General features: G+C 38.8%; 1 protein-coding gene across 1 annotated transcript in view; it reads left to right on the forward strand.

Moving 5' to 3' along the window:
• The window catches only part of Utrn (utrophin), a 515,860-nt gene that overhangs the window by 489,894 nt on the left and 19,966 nt on the right, over positions 1–6,000 (forward strand). The gene's annotated exons all lie outside the window — the stretch shown is intronic.

The following is a 6,000-nucleotide window of genomic DNA, read 5'->3' on the forward strand; positions in this document are numbered from 1 at the left end:
TCTGAAGTAATGCCTGAAAACCTTCAATAGTGTCATGTTTATGTGACTTGTGAAGGTTCATTGTGGTTTGGTGGGAAGGTATAAGGTAGGCAGAAAAGTTATATTACATAGTACTTGGGTTTTGTTCACTAAAAGGGACTATGGAGAGGCAACTGGAAATAAGCATTCTAATATAGAAAGTCTCATTTCAATAATTTTTAAGAATTTTTTTATCATTTGGATTATAAGTAGAAACTCTCAGGACACTTCTTAATTTTAAATTTTAAAGATTAGCATCATAATACCTGGCAATAATATATTAATTATTTATACTTTGTTCTTCAGGTACTATGAATGTGAAAAATTTTCCAAATCAAGATAATAATATATTCATAATGCTTGTCTCAAATTTTACTATTGTTTATGTCCTTATGGTTATTTATTATATCAGTTGGGGGTGGGCAACTGTGTGTCTTTTCTTAATTCCATATCCAGTGCCATCACTGTCGCAAAATTGGCCATGATGGAAGTATGCCAACCGCAGAACTTGGGACAGCTACTGATTGAGGCATTTTTCTTTTTCTTCTGGAGAACATGTGGTTGAGTGTTAATTAGTACACTACTGCTGTATACCCAGTATGATAATAAATCTACAGTACTATCTTCATAAATCTTAGTCTAGAGGGCAGAGAAGCAAGTGCTTATATGGAGAAGAACCTGGTGGAGGCTCCATTTGGACAGGACAGTGCTCCTGAAATGTCCTCATCCTAATCCTAAAACTATGAACATGTGCCTTCACATGGCAAAAGGGACTTCGCCAGAGTGATGAAGGATGTTGGAATGGGGAGAGTGTCCTGAATTATGCCTGGTATAACCACAGGGGTCTGTACGAGGGAAGGAAGGGTCAGAGACGAAGATGTGAGGAGGGAGGAGAGGCCAGGTAGAGATTCACAGATGCCTCACTTCTGGCTTTGAGAATGGAGCAACACATGTCACTATAAGGTGCTGGAAAAGGCAGGGGAACAAATTCTCCCTAGTATTTGAGGTTAAATTAATAGTTTCAGACTGTCTGAACCTCCAAAGAGAAATTACATTCCAGTTATGAGTGCATCAATATTTTTCTGATGAATAATAAACCTCATTTTGTGAACGCCAGTAGGGGAGGTTCTGTGCTCTCTCACAGTTTGAATCACAGAGTGTCCTGGGGTTCTTTTCCTTGGAAACATGCAGTGATTTACCATTTGGGTGAGAAGGCTGATAACAAGCCTAAATCACATAGGCCATACCTTAGATCCCAAGCACAGTGATTTGACTTGGGATGGTCCTCTTTCCTCCTTACCTCTAACACTTACTTATTTAAATATTTCAGTTTAACATTTCAGTCAGCTTTATGGTCTGGGTGAGTGAGTTTTCCTACAATAAATACTGAAATATCACTATAGACTTTCAACATTTTCTCATTGTTATCCATTTCCTCCTTGGCAATAGCTTTATATTATGTGGCAATCTGTTTTCCCTTCCTTTTCTTGTCAACCAAGTAAAACAACTATTTATTCCTAGCTTATTACAGAGGAAATCTATTGCTTAAGTAGCATGAGGTAGAGAAGTCTCATTCAGATAGCCAGGGGTAATTTTTCTTCTCCCTTAAGGCCATCTCCTGTAGGATATTTAGGAAGAGAGGGTGGCATTACATCCTGCTTGTCCTCAACCTCTCTGTGACCATAGATTTTGCTCTTGGGTGTCCCCTCTTCTGCTATGGGTCCTGCTCTCCTTGTCACATTGCTGCTATGACAGCTGGCACACATGGGCTGCTTTCCCCTGATGGATGTTGTCCCCTGAATGAGCAGCTTCCTGGAATGGTGGAGCAAGTAGAGGCCTGGCCTTCTCCCCCAACACATCCATGCCTCACTCAGCCCAGATGCCATTACAGTGAGATGTGAGGGTGTATTTGATTCCCTTAAGCAGCACAGAAAATTAATGGGAGAAAATATTTTAAACTATTTACAGAAAAGTATATTTTTGTATCACTTAAGGCACATTTTTCTCCAAAGTGTCATATGAAATTATAATTTTTTAAAATTAAAATAATTATGTGTTTAGTTAATATAAATGAAAACACACATACATAATATGCAGGTCAGATCAGTGATTTTATAGATAGTGGATAGAATAAAACAAGTAAAAATTATGATATCTCAATTTAGAGTCAATTAAAAACATTTCATAATTGAAGATAGTTGGATGTAGCAACATTTAGGAGCATGATATGGAAATTATTGAAGTTTGTAAAATACAGATTGGAGCATCGAGCCCTTAGAACATTTACTCCATCACAGAAGAGTCTGCCCTTTTGGTAGATATGTTTGCCCTTGAGTTCCTAATCCATCTTTTACCCAGAGAATCTCTGTCACTTAGAAGAAAACAGTGAATCTTACCCACATTTATACTTCCCTTTCACAAGCACTAGGTGGGGTTGTTTAATGCCCCAGAAGCAACAGCAGGACAGTTGGTAGTGGCTTTTGGGTACTCTGGGTCCTGTAGGGAAGCACAAAGTGTTTGTGAGACTGACAAATCGAAGTCTACTTGGGACAACTGGTCCACTTCCTAATCCTTGGGTTTGCCACACAAATTACTGCTGGGAAATTGCAGCTCCACCCAGGAGCAAACATCTGTTTTTTATGGGACCTTCTTTCAGTAGGAAAGAAGTATGAACATACTCTAATGCCCTGACCTTTTCCTGCAAGTTTCCTAAAGTTCCAGTACTAGTTGCATCATGACACTGTCCCAAGAGACGGTGGATGACAATTTTCAGAACCACCAAATAGGATTCCCAGCTTCTGAATGAGGGCTCAATGGTTTCTCAAGGTTGTCTTGACTCTGGCTTCATTGTCAACCCTGTGTTTTGAGGTAGTCAACATCAAGGGACTAGGAAGTTTTTGTTGATGGCTGGAACAGTTTGAAAACCAACTCAGAAGTGCCTTAAGCAAAAGATGGTGTAGTGGCAAATTTTCTCCTTCTTGAACTCTGCACTTGTGAGGTTATTATTATTTCATCTGAGCCGTGAAGAATAGTCTTAGGTTTCTCTTCAGTAATATTGGCATACAGTGCCAGGCCATGTGCTCAGCCCTCTGCACGTCACTAGGGGGATTGGCACAGAAAACCTTTGGGTTGATAATCTTGTTTACATTGTTAGCACCATTTTACAGATTAGTAAATGGAGACCCAAGGAGGGTTTAAGGGTCTTGCCCAGAGTCTCATAGTAATTAATGGAGTTGGGATCATCCCCAAGCAGTCTGTTTGCAGGCATGGGCACTCCTGGCTATGCCACTGTGGGCACTCCTGGCTATGCCACTGTGGGCACTCCTGGCTATGCCACTGTGGGCACTCCTCCTGGCTTTGCTTTGTGTTGAGAGAAGGAGGAAGGGCTTCCTGGGCAGAGCAGGGAGCATCTGCAGATCCATCCAGTCTTCCTGGAGGTCATCCTTGTCCTTGACCCATTCTGTCCATTCTGTGTCCACACCCAGCTTCACACTTGAGATCTAGCTAGATTTTCATTACAAGAGCTTTTATATTTCAACAACCCATCTTATCAATCTTTTAAGCTTGGCTTTGGGTAATCTCATTCTTTGGCAAGAAAAGAATCTTATACTTTGAGGTAAGAATGTTGAAATTTTCTGAATGTTGAAATTTTTCTTTAACTTATCCAAAGTCCTTTCAGTTGCTTGAATCTTCAGTAGCTGCCGTTCTACCTACAGTTCAGGTCTTTTGCATTCCCTCACATTGGTACAGGGGAAGAATATGGTCTCACCCCTGTCGCTTTTATCCTCCATGAAACTCTTTAATTGTTGGTTGTGCCACCATATTTCATGCACTTATGGCCTACAGTATGAACCAACTTTACAGATTTTTATCCACATTATACCCTTTTATTTGAAAGTCTGACTCTGCACCAATCAAGGCATTAACTTTGAGGGTACTAAGTAACTTTGAATGAAGAATTAAGCAACCATATTTCAGTAAGGGCAAGACCCAGGACTGTCCTGGGGAGTCTCAGAAGCTGGAACTCAAGGATGACAGTTTCTTAGTCCCTTCTTCTCAGAATGTCCATTTCCATCTGCCCTCTCCCTTTGGTGACACTGTCTCCTATGAAAGGATAGAGGGAAGAGGCCAACCGTGGTTTGTATTGGCATTATTGTTGGCAAATCTGAAGCCTAAAGCAGAACAATCCTTAAAAGGAGGAAAGTTTTTATGTCTTGTTTACTTCCCAAAGGTCATTGAGTGAATCACGGTTCATCATCTGATAGGTGTTAATTTTATAATCTAGATAGTATTTACCATGTGTGACAAGTATAGTATAATTGTATTCTATCTAATGGTACTTCTTGGTGTAGACCTACATTTTTTAAACATTTTCTATTTTAGCACTAGGCACAGTATTGATGTTTAATGACCCTAATCTAGTACGTCATGTACTATCTGCAATTAAAGAGTGTGCTCTTGGTTTTTACTACATATATAATTAAGAACTAGAATGTATCTATTTTTGTATCTAAATTTTAGGTCTATTAATCTGAAAAAAAACTTAAGATTAAAATTATATGTTATATAATAATTATTTTTAAGTTCTTATTTTTGTAAAAACTGCCTTATTTCTCTTCCAGACACATTAAAGAAAGAATATAATGTTAGAGTAAATGGTAATTATAATATACTAAACACCATGAACCTTCCAAAAGAAATGAATCTATGGAAATGTTGACAAGAACATGCATCTCAAATCTAATTTTGACTGGTGCCATAGTACCTAAATCTTTAACACAAAATTTAATTAATGTAAATATTGAGCACTATTGTGTTGGTTGGTGTTTGCATAAATGTTTTAAGGGCATAAATTATGCAGTGGTGTTTATGGCACAGAGGAGCGCTGAGTCAGAATCTGGTTAAATCATGGCCATGAGATCTGCCAGCAGCTTATGGGGGGTCCAAGTTTTCCTTTTGCTTTTGATGTCCTTGTTTCACTTTAAAAAAAAAAATTACTTTAAGTTTTTATCATTTTCTTTTAGGCATAATATTAATAGGTATCATATAACTAATTTTAGCCAATATGCTATTTATTGGCTAAAATTTAGCTCTTATTTCAACACCTGAGATGACCGTTACTTCTATTCTAATTTCTATTGTCCTTACTCATCCTTTCTTTGTTTTGTCATATAAACAAAGACCTTTGCCAGTCCAAGTAAATGATCTGGCTGGTTGATGTAGTCTGCTTTTTCACTGCTGTGACCAAAAGACCTGACAAGAATAAGTTTAGAGGAGGAAAAGTTTATCTGGGGGCTCGCAGAGGTATCGGTCCATAGATGGCCGGATCCATTGTTCTGGGCCTGAGGAGAATATCTTGGTGGAAGACTGTGGTGGAAGAAAGTGGCTTAGGACATGCACCAGGAAGCAAAGAGAGACTGAGTTCATCTCACTAGGGCATATCCCCCAATGACCCACCTTCTCCAGCCACACCCTACCTGACTAGAGTCACCACTCAGTTAATTCCCATCAGGGGATGAACACACGTATTAGGTCAAGGCTTTTAATATTTATTTTTTTGTTTTAGGTGGACACAATATCTTTATTTTAATTTTATGTGGTATTGAGGATCGAACCCAGTGCCCCACACATGCCAGGCGAGCGCACTACCGCTTTGAGCCACATCCTCAGCCCAAGGCTTTTATAACCTCTGAAATTTCTTGCACCGCCTCACACAGGAGCTTTTGGGAGACACCTAATATGGAAACCAGAACACTGGTCTTATGAATGACTTAGTTGGTTAGACATTGCCCCATGGTCTCTGAAATTTAATATTTTGGACAGCAGGGGACTAAACCTTTTTTATTTACAAATGATTTGCTGTTTTGATTTCTGGCTGATTCCCTGTGATGCTTTATCCTTACAATATAGAAAGTTTCTTGGGAGATATATGTAAATATTTTTCTTCTTTCTTTTCTTTTCTTTTTTTTTTTTTTTTTTTTT

This window comes from Marmota marmota, unplaced genomic scaffold (assembly GCF_001458135.2).
Source record: "Marmota marmota marmota unplaced genomic scaffold, marMar, whole genome shotgun sequence".
NCBI lineage: Eukaryota > Metazoa > Chordata > Mammalia > Rodentia > Sciuridae > Marmota > Marmota marmota.